Source organism: Takifugu flavidus, chromosome 18 (genome assembly GCF_003711565.1).
Source record: "Takifugu flavidus isolate HTHZ2018 chromosome 18, ASM371156v2, whole genome shotgun sequence".
NCBI classification, from domain to species: Eukaryota; Metazoa; Chordata; class Actinopteri; order Tetraodontiformes; family Tetraodontidae; genus Takifugu; species Takifugu flavidus.
This window is the reverse complement of record NC_079537.1, coordinates 7,223,120-7,243,119: the sequence shown is the minus strand read 5'-3', so window position 1 is coordinate 7,243,119 and position 20,000 is coordinate 7,223,120. Positions and strand designations below refer to the sequence as shown.

General features: G+C 52.4%; 1 long non-coding RNA gene across 1 annotated transcript; it reads left to right on the top strand.

The window, feature by feature from the left end:
• Positions 1-6,784: 6,784 nt before the first annotated feature.
• Positions 6,785-12,732, top strand: LOC130514936 (uncharacterized). The gene is made up of 2 exons (XR_008947093.1): positions 6,785-8,773; positions 11,134-12,732. It is a non-coding gene; the product is annotated as an uncharacterized LOC130514936 (long non-coding RNA).
• Positions 12,733-20,000: the final 7,268 nt, after the last annotated feature.

Sequence of the window (20,000 nt, the reverse complement as noted above, 5' to 3'; positions counted from 1 at the left end):
TCCAAGAGGATGAACAGAAGTTTGATGATTCAGATTCGCTTTCACTTTTGCTGTCAATAACGCTAATCCTCACGCCTGCACCTTGCCAGGGCTGATGCTGTGAGGATTAGCGTATGCAAAAGACCTCTGCTGCCTGACCTTGTATTTTAAACTGTGCTACTTATGGTCTCCTCAGCCACAGCGGTTTAGTTCAGTCATTACATATGAAATTACACGTATGCGACTCGAGAACACCTGTTTCTCATCATCTTAGTCATTGCACGTGCTAGGATAGAATCCCAGAATAGCCTCTTTAAAAGCATGACCTTGGCCTGTCCTCTGCTGTCCAGATTGGGGAACTCCTCTGCTCATGTGGACCTCCAGACACAAGAAGGCTAGCCACCCATGATACCCCGATGGCAGATAACTGAAGTACGACAGGGAGGACATTTGATCCGATAAAGCGAAAAAACTATATGAGGAGGGATGAAATGGTTGTAGAGGGGTTGAGGGAGGCGATACGGAGAAGGGCAGAAACGTGATGGATGGCTCAGGGGTGTTGGTTTCTTATCAACTTTAGACAAGACAGGAAATTTAGTCTTCGTCAGATGGAGCCATGAGGGAGAACCCAGTAAGTAAAAAGATGGGAAAAGTGCCAGGATAACCGATTAATGTTGCGCAAAGCCTCAAATTAATGCTGAGTACAATATTAACCTTACAGCATTTGTAAGACTTACCACAGCAACGCGAGCCCAGCTTTGGTGCCGGTGTTCCCAGGTCATAGTAAATGATTCTGTGAATAAGCCAAAGGTCAGCTACCACAAACGCCACCAGGAGTTTTGTGCTGCTTTGTCTATTGTCTTTCTATGTCTATGCATTTATTAGAACACGAGCACACACAATGTCACAACATTATTAGACCAGATGCTGGTGTATGTAGAACACTGCCCCCTCTGGTCTGCAGAGTAACTTCACCCACATTTGTGGAGAGTATATCGACTATTTTTTTTAATCTTATGTATTCGACACAAGGCAAAACAACTGTGTCTCCCTTCATCGGTGCGAGGTTTTTCACTTACAGCGCGTCCCAGACGTGTCCCGACCATCCATATGCAAAGATTTGTCCTTGGGGACAGGTGAAAGAAAGGTGAAAGAAAAAGGAGAATATGATATGAGACAGAGGGGATAGTGGGAAAGCGGGGAGGGAGGTTAGTGGTTTAGAATAAAATCAAGGTGGAAGAAGTGACAATTCAAGGGAGCTGGGGGAAAAGAACCGGAGTGAGAGGAGGAGAGGATACTTGAGAGGAGGAGAGGGAGACAGACTGAAGCTGTGAGATGAAGGCAGATGTGGGAGGGAGGAGCAGCGAGGCATGGATGGAGAGAAGCAGGGAGGAGAGGAGAGGCTGAGATCGTTACCGTGGGGCCGAGCGGCGTATCGATTTGCGTTAGCATCTCAAGACGCTGAAGTAACAGCGGTGCGGGGATGCAGACTCCCTTGTCATTAGCAAACACAGCTCCCGAGACATCATCCGCCGATGTTACCGCGCGGGGTTGGTGAGCAGCCATATGGCGCCTTTGATGCCCACATGATTAAAAGCAGGAGTGGTAATGAAAGTAAAGAGACGGATGAAATGGATGTTAGAAGGCGGAGGAAGGCAGGATGAGGAAAGGGTGAACAGACTGAGGAGCACAGCCGCCGATCGTGGTGGATGGAGGCGGCGATGGGGGAGACGCGCGAGAAGTGGCCGTGATGTTGACGTGGCGCGTTGATTCGGCACACCTCTCACTACAGGTGACACATCTACCGGTCACCTCTCACAGGTGCATGCTGGGACTCGACGTGAACCCCCACCTTTTCCGCAGTATGGTGGTTGCGATGCCAAAGGCGTATGTGTGTGTGTGTGTGTGTGTGTGTGTGTGTGTGTGCCGCCAGAGACCAGAGAAGTGTGAATATGGCCATGGAAGTCTGCCAACAAGTGAGCAGGGGAGGAGGGGGAAGGAAGAGAAGAAGAAAAGTGAAAGAGAAATGAGGAGGAGGAGATGAAGAGGAAAGGGGGTAAAACTCTGTCCTTTGTTCTTCGCTGATGAAAGAAGGAATTGGATCCTTCTACTCCCACTCTGGCTTTCTCTCCTGGTGATCAGCCTTGATGTGTTAGGGTGAGAGAGGGAGCAGTGGACACACACACACACACACACACACACACACACACACACACACACACACACACACACACACACACACACACACGCAGTCATGGAATCTGCCTCCTTATTCCGCTCAACTAAGACCCAAATGACTCCTCGCTCACTAATTAAACTTTAATCTCCAATAGCGTGCAAATTACCTGCCATGCGAGTGAGTGTCGTGCTACAGGGTACGGGGAAGGGGAGCAAGCGAGGCAAGGGAGGAATGGAGAGATGAAAGAAAGGAGAGCTGGAGTCAAGGTCAGACTCCACCTGCAAAATAAAAAAGCCCTCCTTCCCTCTCTGCCTCGGCACCGACACAGCACAGAAGCAGGCTTCACTGTAAATGGAGCAGGATGCCTTCTGTGACCCCCCCGTCTCAACACACACACACACACACACTTGAAATCAATCAATCAATCAATCAATCAATCAATGAAACAATCAATCAATCAATCATTTACAGAATTATGTTGAAAAAATCATATGATTCCAGGAAAGAGAACAAAGGACACCTACTGCTTTAATGTTGTTCGGTGACATCAAAGCTTCCCCTCACATAAAACCCTCCCTTTAACGCGCGATATCACAGCGTTACATAACAATCCGTGCCGATGTCTGGATCACAATGACAAAACGAGAGCATTACCGAGCACAAAGAGGACCCAGGAAACGTGCTCGCGAGTGTTTCAAGGCCGAGCTCTTCAAGTGGGTGAATTGTGAAGAATGTCAACACAGTTCGCCGTCACCGACGCCCCGTTTTGTAGATGAAGCGAGGCCGTCGCCGCTGCAACGTCCTGGGATGTAATTACCGAGCGAACGCTGCGGCGCTAATGCAGGAGCAGGGAACTGAGCATACGTTACCTTGTGACACCAGCCTGGCTGGCACGTCTGGGAATTTAAACCCCTGAAACCTGAGGCCCTAATCTGTGCACTTGAGCAAGGCAGGGAGTAGCCCCATCCACCGCAGCCACTGCCAACACTGTCTGGGAGGAGCATCCTCGCTGCATATTAGCCACCGTTGGCGGTGAGCAATGGGACATTCCAGGATGTGCCCGTCATGCAAGGTTGGTAATCTTGCTTTTCCCCCCAGCGCGCACTTGTGTCCGTGCTGTCTGCTGCTGTTTACTGCTGCTGCTGTGCGTGTGTGTGTGTGTGTGTGTGCGTGCGTGTGCGTATGAGTGTGTGTTCCAGCTCGCCGTGCGTGACAAGACAGAGTCAAGTGTTCCGGGAAGGGTGCGGGCACTGTGATGCACCCATATGCTCATGGCTGAGTGGCATGCAGCTACAGCGATGTGGGGAAGGCTCCGCACTACAGCGCTGGGGTATGACCTCATCGGTCCTCCAGACGGGGGCTGACTGGAAGGAGCGATGGGCTGCTGGAGGAAACGGTGGCTGAAAGGGACGGTGTGAAAAACATGCCGCCAAAATGGTCCAAATCTTTATATTCTTCCCACGCATGTCGGCAGCGTGTGTCACCATAGCTGTGTGGGCTGTCTACAGACACATTTCTGATCCTCTGATCGGGACGTGACATGACAGGACACGCGCTCCCTCCACCACCTATGGACACACCCCCACCTCCAGACACCCTCGGTGCGACTGAGAGATGTTAAATATGTTTTCCAGGCAGCTAATTATACCAACATTCCTCCCATCTATCGTTCAAAGGTAGCAATAACTTATCTGGTCCGCTCAGCACCTAGCAACCAGCCTACAGCCAATTAGTGCCAAGCCATCCTTGTTGCCTTGGAAACACACCACTGGCCTGCTAATGTATATATGCATTTAGGGACCTGAAAGCTTACGGCAAAACAGATTGTGGCGTCCAGCTTCGGGAGCCTCGACAGCCGCGGTTGCATTTTCACGCCACTAAATCATTGCAACATTAAGTTTGAGCCGGCAGACTGCTGATGAATTAAGACCTGCCATCGAGGAGCTGCGGTTTTCGAGGCGCGCCGCGTGGATTTCACGGAGAGCGCGCCGGCCCCGCTTCCTCGCGGCGGCGCCGAGAGCCGCTCATCCTCCAGCGAAAGCCGACGCCATCGGAGCCCCTCGCTGCGGCAGATGGCGCGAAGACAGGCGAGCCGATGATCAAATCCCTTCCAAGATGTTTATCCGTTTTAGCAAAGCGAAAGAGAAAACAAATGCATATGGAGGGAGGGGGTGGAGGAGGGACAAGGTGCGTCTTTGTGACAGGAAGTGGTGGAAAACATGGACGTCATTAGACACCTGCAGGCGCCCGTGTTGACGTGTTTATGTTGCACGTTGGGCAATACTCGAAAATCTGGGCGACAGTTTGGAACCTGGGAGGTGACAAACCGCAGTCCTCTCCTCCTCTTTTCTCCCTGCCTCTATCCTTCCGTGCCCCTGGCTCTCCTTCCTGTCCTCCCCCACCTCCCCCTGACCTTTCCCCTCCCCTCCCCTCCCCTCCACCCCCCTCACCTGCACGTCTCATTTGCGTGGCGTGGCTTATTTGCATACAAATGAGTCAAAGAGGAAAAAGGGATTTGTGGGCGGGAGAAAGAGACAAGGAAAGAGGAGACACGCGGGCAGGTGGTGGCTGATGAAACCAAATGAAAAGCACAGCTTCCGCCTCTGTCTCGCCCTCTGTGGCTCCAGCTCTTATATTCCTGTCCCCACACCTACAGGTCACACCATGGAGAGCCCCCGCAAAGGCACCATTAATGAGAAATGTCTGACGGGAGTGCAAAGGGGTAAGAAAGGCCAGATAATTGATGAACGTAGGAAGGCAACACAGGCAGGGTCAGATATCCATCCGCGGAGGATGGGCGCCGGCACCGTGCAGAACGGAGGGAGCTCAACTACATAACGCAGCGTTTTTCTCTTGTTTTAAACTCACAGCAACACTGGGAGGAAGGCGGCTGTGTTGGTGCACGCAGGCAATCCAGCCTCCGTCAGACCGCCAGGAAAAACCCAGTAGGTAAAAAGGTTGGAAACGCGCCAAACTAGTGATCGGCGCCGCGGACGCAGCAAATTACGTTTTTCTTTTAGCACCGTCGTTTGCGGCATCTTCACAGGCGCAGGCGTCAAACCGGGGTGAAAAACATGAATAGTTAATTAGTTTGTGATTCCTGTCGTGATCTCTGGAAGGACCACGCAAAACAGCACTCCATCTGATTCTCACGCGCTGCACACGCACCTAAAAGAAACGGTAATTAAAGTATGAACGCGCAAACACGAGCGCCCAGCGCCCGCCAATCCTCCTCTCGATGCTGGGCCGACCTAGATGCATCCCATATGATCTAGGCCCATCACGCACACACACACACGCACACACACGCAAATCCAGCTCAAACTGGGTGCATCTGGTAACCCGAGGCAGACAGAAAACAGCGCCCTCTCTCACTCTCTGTGGTCTCACTCCACACGACTGAAGACGACACGGAGGCACCGGGAGATCGTGCGTGAGTGTGTGTTGTGTGTGTGTGTGTGTGTTGTGTGTTTAGACGCGCTCGTCCTCTAGTCTTTGTTTGATCTTTCCGTCCGGGCCTGCAATGCTGCAGTGCACCAGGAATAATAACTTCCCTACCTGTGCAAGCGCTCACAATCAGATCTGCTGCATGTGCGCATGCTAAATAAAGCCGCCGCCAGAACACAAGTGCACAACACGCTTTGTATTCGTGCGCTTGCGCCGGCGCACGCGCGCACGCGCGCCCTCATGCGCACAAATATCTAATCACTCATGCGTGAGCAATCTCCTGTGTATCATCAGGACCGGCTGGAGAGGACGGGGTGGGGGTGAAAAGAGAGAGAATGTGATGAAAGGTGGCAGGGGGTAAGAAGCAGAGATGAAAGCAGGAGGGGGGAGGTGAAGAGGGAGACGGTGGGGGGTGGGGGGGGTGGGGGGTGAGGTTGGGAGACGTGAGGCTAAAAGGGCAGAGGAGAGGAAGTGAGAGAGAAGGGGGAAACGAGGAGGGCGAGGATGAGCCGAACTGGGTTGAGGGAAAGAGGGAAGGACAGATGTGCTGACTGCTGATTGGATGCAAAACGAGGGAGGGGGTGGACTCGTGTGTGTGCATGTGTGTGTGTGTGTGTGTGTGTGTGTGTGTGTGTGTGTGAGGGGGGGCAGCTTGTCACCTCCAGTCAGCGGCTATTAGCGGCGGCAGCAGCTCGGAGACACCATCCCTCATTCTGCTCAGGCAGCGCTGGCACAATTAGACACACACGTGTGCGTGCGCGAGCGCGTCAATTGGTCTTGTTCCTTTGTTTGTGTGTGTGAGAGAGAGTGTGTGCGTGCTCGCGCGGCTGAGACTAATTGCGAGTGTGTGTTTCCGAGTTCAGTGTTGATCCGTAGGTGTGTGCATGTGTGTGAAACTGGGGGAGAATGATGAACGCCCTTGTGTTTGATCCGCTTGTGTGTATGTGTGTGTGCGTGTGTGTGTGTGTGTGTGTGCGTGTGCGTGTGTTTTCCCACCGAGGGCTGTGTGCCCAGGCCTGAGCCTGGCTGATAGAGTCAATGCCAACAAGAGCCGCATGCCACAGTCTCCACGCCTGCACCAATGTCCTGCAACTGCCAGCACCGACAGCCCCCCCCCCCCTCCTCCCCCTCCTCCTCCTCCCCCTCCTCCCCCTCCTCCCCCCTCCCCCCTCATCCTCCTCCTTCCCTCTCCGCAGGAGTCTGTTGGCATTCCTTCCCTCTTCCTTCCCTAGCTCTGGTCTCTTCCAGTCTGTTTTGGTGAAGCTGCTCCATCCCTGGCTCTGCCTCCCCGGCGTTTCCCCGGCGTTTCTCCCATTTGATGCCCGTGACCACTCCGCCCTGCCTGCTCATCACCCTCTCATCTTTTTAATAACTACACCTCCACCTGTTCTTCTCCTTTAATTCCTCTCATCAGCGTTGTCTGTTGCCCGAGGTCCATTTGTCTTCTTGAAACCACAACACAATTATCATCACAGCAATCTGTCGTTTCCTTTTTTTCCTGCTTGGCCATGTGCTTCGTTTTCTCTGATCCCAGAACAAACCCTTTTCGCTTTGTTTTTCACTTTCATCTTCTGCTCCTCTTCTCATCTATTATTCATTCCCACAAACTGCCACTAGTAGCCACTGTTTCGACCGTTCTCTTTCATTCATAATTGCTCTCTCTCTCAACCGCTTTGGTTCCTCTCATTTCGTAAACTCCTCTCCATCTCTGCTCACGGGGCCATCTTCCTCTCATCTCCTCGCAGCCCTCATTATCCGTCTTCCGTCTTCCGTCTCCTGTCTCCAACCTCCTCCCCCATCTCCTCTATCACCTGCTTCTCAGTGGTGCTTCTCCTAATTTCCATACAGCTCAGCAGCATCGCTGGTGCATATCTTCAAATACCAAGAACGCACACTTGCCGTGTGTGCGCGCACACTCTCGTCTGCAAGGACACAAATCTCTAAATGTGGGATTCATTTACAGAACAACCCGTGAAGACGCGCGAGTGTCCACTGTCCACTGCTCCACTTTCTTTTCCCACTCGCTGGTGCTGCATGTGTTTCTTTACACGCACACGGAGAGCTATTAATTGAGTGAACAGGGCCGTGTCTTGTGCGACAGAGCCGGGGGATCAGCGCTGAGGTGCAGGGGGCTGATAAAATTCAGATCTTGCAGGATAGATGGGCTCGGGGCTGCTGAGTGTCGTCTTTTCCAGGCCACCTTGTGTGTGTGTGTGTGAGGGGGGGAGCTCATTAAGTGCAGCAAGAGGTGGAAGAGGTGTCTTGTTAGCATGAGCATTTGTGTGATGTGTTGTAGCATCTGTATGTTTGGCGAATGCGGCTCAAACCGCGCGTCTGTCCGCTGACCTCCTCTATAAGAGAGACGATGAAGGTCTTCCGGCAGAGAAACCCGGCTTGTTAGGCCTCCGCCGGCTAAACGTGCGATTCGGGGAGGGGAAAGGGAACGACGCGACGCCTGAATGAGCGAGGGGAGGAGGAAGGAGACAGATAGCAGAAGGAACTAGGGCAGCCCGGGATCAGGCCGCTCCCAGGATCCTTCGGGAAAGGGCCAGCTTGTTATTTTAAGGAGGTCGACGCTGGCATTCACAAGGAAATAAAACAGGGACGCGCACTTAAACCAGTTGTCGCCGCACAAATGGAGCAGATAGCAGCTCGCAGCCGGGCCTATCACTCCCAGGTAATGGGCGATCTGCGCGCCGCCACGTGTTTATCTCGTCCTAACAACCCGCAGACGTTACTGGAACTAAATGTCCCTTTTTTCAGAACGCGCAAGTGTTCCGTCGCGTGAGCGCGGCCTGCAAAAGCAATCCCGCTTGTCATCCCTTTTCACAGAGCTGCCCCGCACCTCCGCGGGTAAGCGGCGCCCGTGCGGCCGCGTTTTCCCGACGCCTGTGACATTTGACATACTCTAGCGCCCGCGGCGTCCGCTCCGCGGCCGCGCACGTCCCGCGCGCGTCGCATCGGATCTCGTCACGTCGTAAATCATTTCAGCGCGCCGCGTTTCCCCCTCAATCCGCCCTTCGCTCGCGCCTCGTTCGGGGTTTCTGTCGTTTTTGGCTGCTTTGCTCTTGTGTCATCGGTGTTTTCCAGGACGACCGTCTCTCCTGTGCTCAGCTGACCGATTATCTCTCCTCAGACGCTTTCTGTGGGCTCTAGAAGCACGAGCAGGTAAGCTGGAGTCATGTGTGAGCAGGTTTGTTTACAGAAACATGGTTTAGTTGTGTGAGTGCATTTGGTGTGCGTCCACACACACGCACGCATTGTGGCGATATATGCCCATGAATACACACATCTCAGCGAGAGGGCTCGTCGTGCATGCTCCCTCAGCTAACAGATAAACAAGTGTGCTCGCATCTCCCGAGAAGTAACCATGGCAACTGTCTCTCCCTCTCTCTCCTCTCCCTCCCTCCCTCCCTCCCTCCCGCCCGCCCTTCTACTGTCTCTCTGACCGAGCTGCCTGGTTGGCTGGGTGTCCTGGAGGAAAGACAATAGCAGGTTTCAAGGCCAATGTCACTTTTCCCCCCCTGCTTTCTACAACCTTTCTGCCAAAAAAAGGGGAAAAAAATGTGAGGAAGTGCAGAAACAAAACAACAACCATGGTATTTAGTGATATTTCTGCTGTCCTCCAACACCTCCACCCTCTTTTCTCCACGGGTCTTCATCTCTTCCTCTTTCTGTACAACTCAGACAATTGCCTTCCTCCTTTTGTAGGGCGCAAGAAGAAAGGGGATTTCATGTAGGCTAACTAAGCCCCTAATCCTCTGTTTCATGCTGTTTTGGCGTTCTCTCTCTTTCTTTGTATCCCTATGACTCTGTCATACACACATCTAAATGTAGTTCTATCTTTGTGAGGACCCTCATTGTCCCCTTTCGGAACTTTAGCCTAACTTTAGCCTTGAAACCGATACGCTCAACCCTGAAACAGATGTTGCGCGTCTTCACATTGCAGATGTTCTGGGTTCTGTGCATCACAACATAACATTAATACACACACACCTTAAGCCTAACCCTGACCCTAAATAATACATAACATGTACTAGAACACACACACACCCTAACCCTAAACCCTAGCCTTAACCCTAATGCTAACATGCACCAGCCAGTGCCTTGCCATTGTCTCTCATGAAAGCTACGTTGTTGTTGGACAGTATAGTGAGAGACTCTGAGTAGATCTATCAATCACCAAACCCTAACCCTAACCTTAACCCTTACCCTTACCCTAGCCCCAGCCCTATCCCTAACCCTAACACCTACCTTAAACCTATCTCTAGCTCTAGCCCACTCTTTAACCCTAACTATAACCCTAGCCTAACTCTAGCCATAACCCTATCCTTAACCCCAACCCTTACCCTAACTCTAGCACTTACCCAACCCCAAACCCTAACCCTTTCCCTAAACATAATCCCAGCCCTAAACCCTATCCCTATCTATATCCCTGTCCCTATCTCTAACCCTAACCCTAATCCTAGTTTTAACCCTAATCCTAAACCGTAACACTTACCCTAACCCAAACTCTAACCCTAAACTCAACCCTAAACCTCAACCCTAACATCAGCCTGAACCCTGGCCCTGGCCCCGGCCCTGGCCCTGGCCCTGGCCTGGCCCTGGCCCTGGCCCTGGCCCCGGCCCTGGCCCTGGCCTGGCCCTGGCCCCGGCCCCGGCCCGAGCCCGGCCCCGGCCCGAGCCCTGGCCCGGGCCTGAGCCCTGGCCCGAGCCCTAGCCCTGGCCCTGGCCCTGGCCCCGGCCCTGGCCCTGGCCCTCCCTGGCCCTTGCCCTCCCTGGCCCTGGCCCTGGCCCGAGCCCTGGCCCTGGCCCTGGCCCTGGTCCTGGCCCTGTCCCTGTCCCTGGCCCTGTCCCTGTCCCTGGCCCTGGCCCTGGCCTGGCCCTGGCCCTGGCCCTGGCCCGAGTCCTGGCCCTGGCCCTGGCCCTGGCCCTGGCCCTGGCCCTGGCCCTAACCTAAACCCAATTAACCTCAATCTTAAAACCATCAGTTAAGCCTCAAACAGCATTTTGAGGTTTTGAGGACTCGTCACATTGTTCTCTTTGTGCTAGAGTATCTGCTGCTCAAGAACATGCGCGCGCACACGCACACTCCAACCTGACGACAGCAGCATGTAACTTTAGGGAGCAGACTTGACTCAGACGATCAACGACATTAAAGATAATTATTATTAATTATTATTATTATCATCATTAGACCTTTAAATACGGGAGAGCTCTGGTTTTGCGTGCCTCAGTATTAGCGAGCCAACGAAGGCAATTAAACATCGTCAATAATGTAGTCACACTAAATTTCACTGCTTTATACTAATTATGCCTCGTATTTCCCAAATTGCCCACACGAAAAAACTGCATCTGTAACTTTCAAAGGCTGAAATGTGTTAAAGAGCTTCAGTCATTACTTCTCAAGTGAAATTTCAAAAAAAAGGGCACTATTTAAAATCGTAATTGAATTTTTCCGGGCCTGATTTTGTTGAGCTTATATGGAATTGGGCATGTTTACGTTGACGTTATTCCAATATTTACAGGTTTCGTCATCATTTCCTTTGGGAAATATGTGGCCCAGCTCTCCTGCTCGCTCTGCCGTCGGTGGAGGATGACGCCTCTGCGGCCGACGACCTGCAGGTGCGGAACAATAAAGGTGGACGGGGGCAGTTGTGCTGTAAATACCGGGCCGTGCTCCAGCAAAGAGCAGCCTGCCGCCGCTAAAAGGGCCTCGTCTATTTTCCCAGCAGCTGTTAATGACGCCAGACGATCGTTCTGTCCTGAATGGATGCGAGCGAGTCAAAGAGGCAAAGGGAGCGAGAGAAAGGAGGAGAGAGAGCTGTCAGCCGCTCTGGCTCGCCATCTGAGAGGTCGCCGCGCTAAACCGACGTCCGAGGCTAAATGAAATGAAAAAGAGGCGATGAGAAAAGAGAGGGGTGGGATATGCGGCCGGGGTGCGGCGAGGCGGCGGCCCTTATCGATGCATCTGTCCATCCATCCGCACCGCGCGGCCTCATCTCCTCTGTGATCTCCACCCACCCCCGGCCCTCCGCCTCCCCGCCCCATCCCTCACGCTCTCCGTATCTCGCCCGGAGAAAACAGAGGGGAAGGACGGAGATGAAAGGAGGAAGGAGGGATACAGTCGGGGGGCCGGCCAGGGAGCGCTGAGTGAGTGCACGGGACAGGGGAGGGTGAGGGGGCAGCAGAGGGACGGGAGCCAAGGACAGAGAGAGAGAGGGGGAGAGAGAGGGAGAGGGAGAGAGAGAGAGGGAGGGAGAGAGAGAGAGAGACTTGGATGTTTAATTTACAGGCCTCTCCCGCTACGGACAGATGTGTGAGATTGGGAAAAGAGCAGAGATAAACAGATGGACAGGCGTGTGCACGGGCAGAAAATGGGCAAAGCTGTTTAACGCCCCCCCCCACCACCACCACCACCAAATCTCATCAAACCCCCGGCCCCTCTCGCTGTCATTCCGCCCCCGTTCGCCCGTTCACGCTCCCTTCGTGGCCCATTTGGTTCTGCTGCGAACCATCAAAGGTGGTTTATCTGAAAGTGCGGCACTGCTGGAAGACCTGCTGTCACCGGATAGAACCAGAAGCTAGCCTCGCTTAGCGGAAGCTAAGCTGTCGGCGTTGGCTGTTGCCTCAGAAACGCTAGCCTGACCTAAACGATCCACCCTTCAGCATCCACGCCACGTTTGGTCTGCATCTGCCCGAGCCGCCGTTGCTGTCAGGTTAATAACTGTTCTCGATCTAACGGCGCAGGTCTGAGGCAGGTGACAACGTCTCTGCTACCGTGGCAACTGTATTTAAACCTGCTCAGGCTGCTCATCAGTTAGTTACAAATGAACCCAGAGGGTTAAATGGTTGGAGCAACATCCAACGGTTTTTGGAAAAAAAATGCCTCGTCGTTTTTGGCCTTTTCAAAGGACCCAAACTTTATGACGCAAGAACGAGGATTTTCCCACTAATATAATTACTATATCTGTCAGGACAGCCATAATTTGCCCCTTTTCTATCTTCTGCTGCCAGAACAGGTTCAGGCAACTTTTTGATGCCAACAATGTTCCCGATGGTTCTTGATTGTGTGTTTGCATCTGAATTTGGTTAAAAAATGCCTGTAATAAAAAAAAACCAACCAAGCTGTGTGTGCCTGTGCATGCGTGTGCGTGTGTGTAGGGAGGTGATAAGCACCTGAGCCCCGCGGCTGCCTTCAGATTTCCCCTCACGTCCTGTGTGAAATCAGCCCAATCACTGCACTGTCATCTGCCCGCCACCAGAGAGACGCCTGCGCGGCATACTGACGAGCTCATTTGCCTGGCAGCGTCCGTGCACACACACCTACGTGAGGGACACATACGCGCGCACGCCGACTGACACTCACTTTCATGTGCCCTAAAGGCTTTTTACTCTTAATTTTCCCCCAAAACAGGCTCGCTTCGGAGCGCGGCAGCCTTTGTTTCATTGCAGGGGATTGAAAATATCCATCCCATAATTCACTCAAAAATTAAATGTCAGTGGTTTTTGACAAGGGGGTGGGGGGGGGATGTCTACCAGCTTCAATAACTCCAGAGAAATGCCTCTGTTTCTTTGGGCTTCATTAAAAATGCAGTGCTGAATAGGGGCTAAAGGCCTGGACGCGTCTCCAGATGTGTCCAGAGCACCAGGACAGACCAGCTAAATGCACAATTATTAAACATTACTGTCATACTAGTTACTCCTGTCCTGTTTTGTGGTTTAAAACTTCCTCTACGACAGCATGTCTGGGGACTGGAAACAGTCGGAACATCTAGTTTGGCCCCCAGAGGCCACAGTAGGGCCACACAGACCCCCAGCAACACCATTTAAATCAGGTGATCTGGTGCAATACTGCCCACTACTGGACCGGATGTGCATCTGATGTGGCGCTTAACGCTCAAACCTTCACCAGGTAATGTGCTTATTTTATCCACATTGCCAGCACGCACACACACACACACACACACACACACACACACACACACACACACACACACACACACACACACACAGATTGGTATGACATCCTCATGACCTAAAAATGCCTCAAGTGGACAGTGTGTGTGTGAGTTTGTGTGTGTGTGTGTATGTGTGTGGAACCTGCATCTTTTTGTTCATTGTGTATCCCTGCGTGCATGGTGACAGAAGCCATGCAGAATGCTGTTTTTCTGTCAGCGCGATTAGTGGGCTGCACAAGTGGTGGTGGTGGGGGGGTTGGGGTGGGGGGGGCAGAGAGAGAGAGAGGGAGGAAGAAGGAGACAGAGGGAGAGATGAAAGCTGGGGATGGAGGAAGAGCTTTAAGGAAAATGGGAGAGATGAGGAAGTGTCTTCAAAGAGGACAGGCGCACACACACACCCACACACCCACACACACACACCCACACACCCACACACACACCCACACCCACACACACACACACACACCACACACACACACCACACACCCACACACACACACATTGAAGCGTTTCACCTTGTGTCTCCTTCATCACCCCACAGGAGGTTGATCTGTGCGTGCGCGCGCACGTCCCGGATCATCCTGCGTGTCTGTGTTTGATGGGAGGTTTCCATGACAACAACCGCACCAGCCAACCCCATGAGCATAATTTGCATATTCAAGTGCAACAGTGTAGTTGAATTACGGCCGGAAATTGAAAGGCTCAATCAATAGCACGGGCTGGGGTTGGGGGGTTGGGGGGGTGGGGGGGTGGGGGGGGGGCACATGGATGAGTGGATGAATGGATGGAAGGAGGCATCATTCTGTCGATGGTTAACCAAGTTGGTATGGATTTGGATTATATGTGAGTGTGTGTGTGGTTGTTGAGGCCTCGGAATCAGTGGCCCTAACACACACACACACACACACACACACACACACACACACACACCACACACACACACACACACACACACACACACACACACACACACGAGCAACAGATGGAGATGATGAATTCTGTCATCAAAGAATCTAAATTTGACCAAAGTCCTATTTTGCTGTAAAGATTCCTCCTCTGGGCGATGCTGATAAACTGTACAAACACCCCCCAACGAGGATGCGCAAACATTCATCACGCTTTTAGCCAACAACTCCTCTAATTTTCAACGGGAAGATGGAGACGTGGCCACATCGACATGGGGGGGGGCTCTGTTTCCTCAAAGGTCAGACCTGCACCTGCTGGGGGAGAGGGCGGATCGATCCCTCTTTAATTATGACCAGTAGGAGACGGACGGAGGGATCGGACGTGGCTGGAACTTTTCATAAATCCAGCTGGACGGGGCCGCAGTGATAAAAGGAAGGGGTCACAGCAGCTTGGCGGCGTTGCCGCGGGAACGCTGCGCACGCTGCTGTAGATTCTGGTGCAGTGGTGCGCGGGTGTGCCAAATCTGAGGCGAGACCGTTATCGGCAGCCGCGGTGACAGCGGAGTCCCGGTGGTCACGGGGACGGGAGGGGACGGGAGGGAGGGAAGGAGACGAGAGGAGAAGGCTGGGGGGAGGGGGTGAAGTCTGCTGGAGAAATCAGTGATGGGGAAAATGGATGGAGGGAAGGGGGGGGTGAAGAGTGGGAGGCACTAATGGCCCAAAGACACAGCTGGCTGCAGACACCCAAGGACAGAGAGACAGACGACCAGGGAGAGAGAGAGAGAGAGAGGGTGATGAATATAGAGGGAGGGTGGATGAGAGAGATGTCTCCTCATCACTACAGACGGCGTGCGGGTGGGGGGGGGGGGCATTATTTTCCTGTCATGCCTCTTTGCGTGCGCACAGACACGAGCTGGAATTATCCACGCAGCGACAGCGGCTCGACGCGTTAATAAACCGGAGCGCAAAGACGCCGAAACAGTGTGAAATTCTCCCCCTGATTGCCTTCGCCTGTGCACGGCCCCCTCAGCAATCACCGTCTGATGAGACGCTTGTCAATTATCCCTGATTTTTTCCTCCCAGGGCGAGGCCTGCGATAGGTCATTGGGTGACATCAGCTCCACCAGATGTTGTGGGGGGGTGGGGGGGGAGGGGGGAGGGGGGGGGCGTTTGACCCCGCCGCCTCTCCACCTCTCTGCAGTTAACCTTGATGGTGACATTACGTGCGCTGAACGTATTGACAAGGAAAAGGTGTGTGAATGGGACGGAAATATGCAATCATGCATCATCCCGAGGCTGAGATAGCGCGGCGGCGGCGGCGGAGGGATGTGTGATGAAAAAAGACGAGATCAAATAATGAAGTTTAATGGGGTGAGGCTGGAATGCTGAAAAGGGAGAAGATTGGTGTTAGATTAGCAGAGGCAGGGAAGGAGGCAGATGGGGGAAGACGGAGGAAGGAAGGAAGGAAGGAGAGCGGAGGGGGCGTGGCAGGCGAGGGAGGGGAGGAGAGGAAGAGCACAAAAGGCTGAAGGAAGAGGGGAGAGATGGAGTGCAGGGGACAGAGGGAGAGAATGAAAGGTGGAGGCACTGACGGGGGAGGAGCCACATCAGCTGTTGGATGTGGTGAGGAGAGGTGGGCGAGAAGGTGGACGGAGAGAGGAGGAGTCGCCACTGACCAGCCTTGTCCTGCCCACCCTGACCCCTGACCCCTGACCCCTGACCCATCAGCACTGAGGAAATTTGGTTCTTTTGGTTCCAATCCAAGACGACGTCGCTGCCAATGGTGTGTTGACAACTCTTTTCAACAAGTGGGAGAATTCACTGCCACCCCCCCCCCCCCCCCCCCCTCCCCAGCCTTAACGGCATAAATAAGGAAAAAAAAAAGGCAAAAATGATTTTGTAAAACAGCCGACAAGCACTGCTTCCCTGGAAATGTCAATCCAATTTCCAATAAAGATTGGATTTGAGGACAGGAGAACCTATGGAATATACATTACTAGATGGCCTTGTCCTTTTAAAACACAATAGATTTGCTTGTGCGCTTCTGTTCTAGTTTGTTTTCTGTGTGTGTGTGTGTGTGTGTGTGTGTGGTGTGTGTGTGTGTGTGTGTGTGTGTGTGTGTGGGCTGTTGGGTGTCTGACCACATAAACAAATGTGGCTGCAGAGATAGCCCAGGGTTTGTTGACTGCTCAGATGTTTAAATTTTGTGCCGTGGCGTCTCCCAGCAAAGCTTGTGACTCACTCTCTTTGCGAGCTAACATGCTAAAAGCAACAGCAGGGCAGCCTATTTTAATACAATGCTGTGCGCACGTGTATGTTGTGTGTGTGTGTGCGCGCGCGCGAGTGCTCCGGGTCTCGCTTTAATCCCTCTAATGTGAGACGGAGCCTCGCGCTAATAACGTTCGCACAGTTTCAGATATTAGCAGGCTAGGCTAATTCATTGTAATGAATTCACTGGCTGCTGTCTGTTGTCCAGCCACGATAAGTGTCCCGTGTGACTCCCGCAAATCTCATTACTGATCTCGCAAAATCCCTGCCTCCACCCCCCCCACCTCACGGCGCCCTCCCCCATCTCTATCTATCCATCCTTTTATCCTCCATTCCATCTCGTGCCTGTCTCATCCATCTTTCTCTTCTCTTCCGATTCCATTCTGGTCTTTTTTAGCATGCATTGCTATGCACACCGTGGCTGCAGGTGAGAGCCAATGTTTATGCATGAGTCCCTGTGTGTGTGTGTGTGTGTGTGTGTGTGTGTGTGTGTGTGTGTGTGTGTGTGTGTATGGGCACTTGCATGGGTTAGTTGGAAGGTTCCTTTAAAGAGTGTGTATGCACGTAAATCAAGGCTTCCGTGAGTGTGTTCTCCCATCCATGGGAACTTGATCTTCATTTTGCTTGCATGCACACACACACACACACACACACACACGCACACACACACACACACACACACACACACACACAACACACACACACACCACACACACACCACACACACACACACACACACACACACACACACACACACACACAGATGGTTTCTGTGCAGCTCAAATGTGCTTTGGGCGTAGTTTCCTGGGTGTTTTTTGCATGTATGTCGGCACTCCTGTGATTGATTACTCTTCTCACTCTCTCCCAGATGCTGCTACTATTTAGTGGGCATCACTCTCGTCCCCCCTGTCCTCCTCTTCCTTCCTTTCTTCCAGCAAAGCCTCAACACACATGGTTTTTATCCCTACAGAAGACATGATAGGTATAATAAAGCGACATTAAAGGCCAGAATAGCCTGGCAGGCCCTCTCTCTACGGTCATTTAGCTTCGATAATGCGGGCGGAATTGCAACCTAACACACAAGTTAATTGGTAATACCGGATCAGAATTTCAATTCCTAAAAGTGAGCCTGCTTATATATCTCTGGGGGGCTTCAGGTGGCTGTGTTTGTACCTTAATACGTAATTTTGCAGGCCCTCTAATCCGAGCTGCCATGGATACAGCTTGGTCATTGGATAGCGATCAGAGTCATTAGAAACTCCCTCATGTTTTCTCTGCATGGGAACATTAGCAATTAGCCGCATCCTGACGCTGCCGCCTCGGCCTTCTGTCCGCATGAACAGGCTGACCAGCAGAATGTGGTGATCATCTCCATCGCACGCTTGTCTGCTTAAGGTTTGGCCCTGATTTAGCACAGCTCACCACGGGCCTCGTAGTTCCCTGGCCTTCTTTGAGTTTTGTGCGAAAAATCTCATGGTTAGCCGTGTTATATATCCGCATGTGCGCATGTATCCAAGGTGACGGGCCAGCTCTGACAATAACAGATTAAAAAAAATTCCTCTGCCCCCGCAGTACACCCACCTCTGCAATGCTGCAACCTCTTTCCCGAGCGACAGAGGAGAAAAAGCAAACAGAGATAAAAGATAGAAGGAAAAAGAGGGGAGGGGCTTGAAAGCCGGAGAGGCGAACGAAAATAGCGGCGGAGGACACGGAACCATCTGAAGGAGTGTCAAACAGACAAGAGCAACTCCATTATCGTGCCGAAGCCGGCTTTTGACATCGACGCTTGGAGCCGCCCGATCAGAGCCGGCGCCACAGCCGGTGCTGGTCCCAGGTCGGTCTTTGGGCCTGCGCCTGCCTCTGGAGCAGCAGCGGGGCGCCGCTCATTGACTCCCCTCCTCGCCTGGCACGCTGTGTGGCGCTGGTTGCTATGGAAGCTAATTCACAGGCGGAGAACTTTGTTTCCGTGGCGCGGAGGCAGTCGGGCAATAACGCACACACGGATGCATGTTAGCAAATGTGCGCGGGTAACCATAGCAACAGAGTATTGGACAGGGTTAATGTGCTCTTCAGGGACTCACGGAGGGGTGCAACCTTTATAGCTGTCCTTCCCAGCTACAGGGAAAAAATGTCCTGTTGTCCTCATGTCCAATTAAGCTGTTAGTGTGCTAATTTAGCAGCTGTTCAGTTCGGTTCAACTTTATTGATAGATTGTTAGTCAACTGAAACCCAGAAACAAAACTCAGAACCCGAAACCCAGAAATAAAACTCCCTTTTAACAGGTAGAAACCTTGAGTAGGACCCGGGTCAAGCGAGGGGACCCTAATGCTGACACGCACGTACCGAAGGTGACATTCTATGTTAAAATGAAGGGTAAAGTCAATGGGACGCTTCCAGTTGTAGAAAACACCTTCCCCAAAACACAAGAACGTTAGCGTTTGGTCTTTAAACATCCAGGAGACGTCTGAAATATCCATCGATATCCTGTGAAGCACCACTCGTCTTTAATCAGGGTCACTGGGGTACTCAAGTCCATCCCAGCAGTCACTGGGAAAACACCCACCAGGTCATCAGAGGACACACACACACACACACACACACACACACACACACACACACACACTGAGCTCCATGTTTGCTCCATGTTTGGAGGAAACCTCAGAGATTAGCGACGGGGACGTCAGGTTGGTAAAAATGCTTGTAAGAGCGATCACAACAGGACGGCGCGATGCTGCGCGTGCGCGACCTCAGGCTGTGATTAGGTAAGATTGAAAAAACGATGACAAAAAAAAAAAACCCCAAACAAAAATATTCTTCTCTGACTCTGATTCCACTTTTGTGTCGATGTTCCTCTCAGGATTATGCAACTCCTGCAGCTGTTTGAAGGCACAGGAGGGGGCGGGCAGGCTCTGGGGGGGGTGAAAACTTTTCAAAGTGCTGTTGTTGCTGTGTGATCAGAGCAGGAGAGGCGCACATGACAGCTCCGTCTTCGATACTTGACAATCGCCGTCTGCCATCACACACTTCCTGCGGGTCTAATGGCTGTTCTTTCCACCTCCCTGTTCCCCCCCACAATCTGCAGCTTTGACTCTCAGCCCATCATCAATTATCTCCTCATTTTTCGGATGGCATTTCATTCCCTTCTCCTCTCAGTGCTGCTTTGACATCTAACTTTACTGTATTCGCTTCCAAGCGCAAATCAAGGACACAAAACATTCCCCACCTTATTACCCTAATCACCGTGAACTGATCTTAATCAAA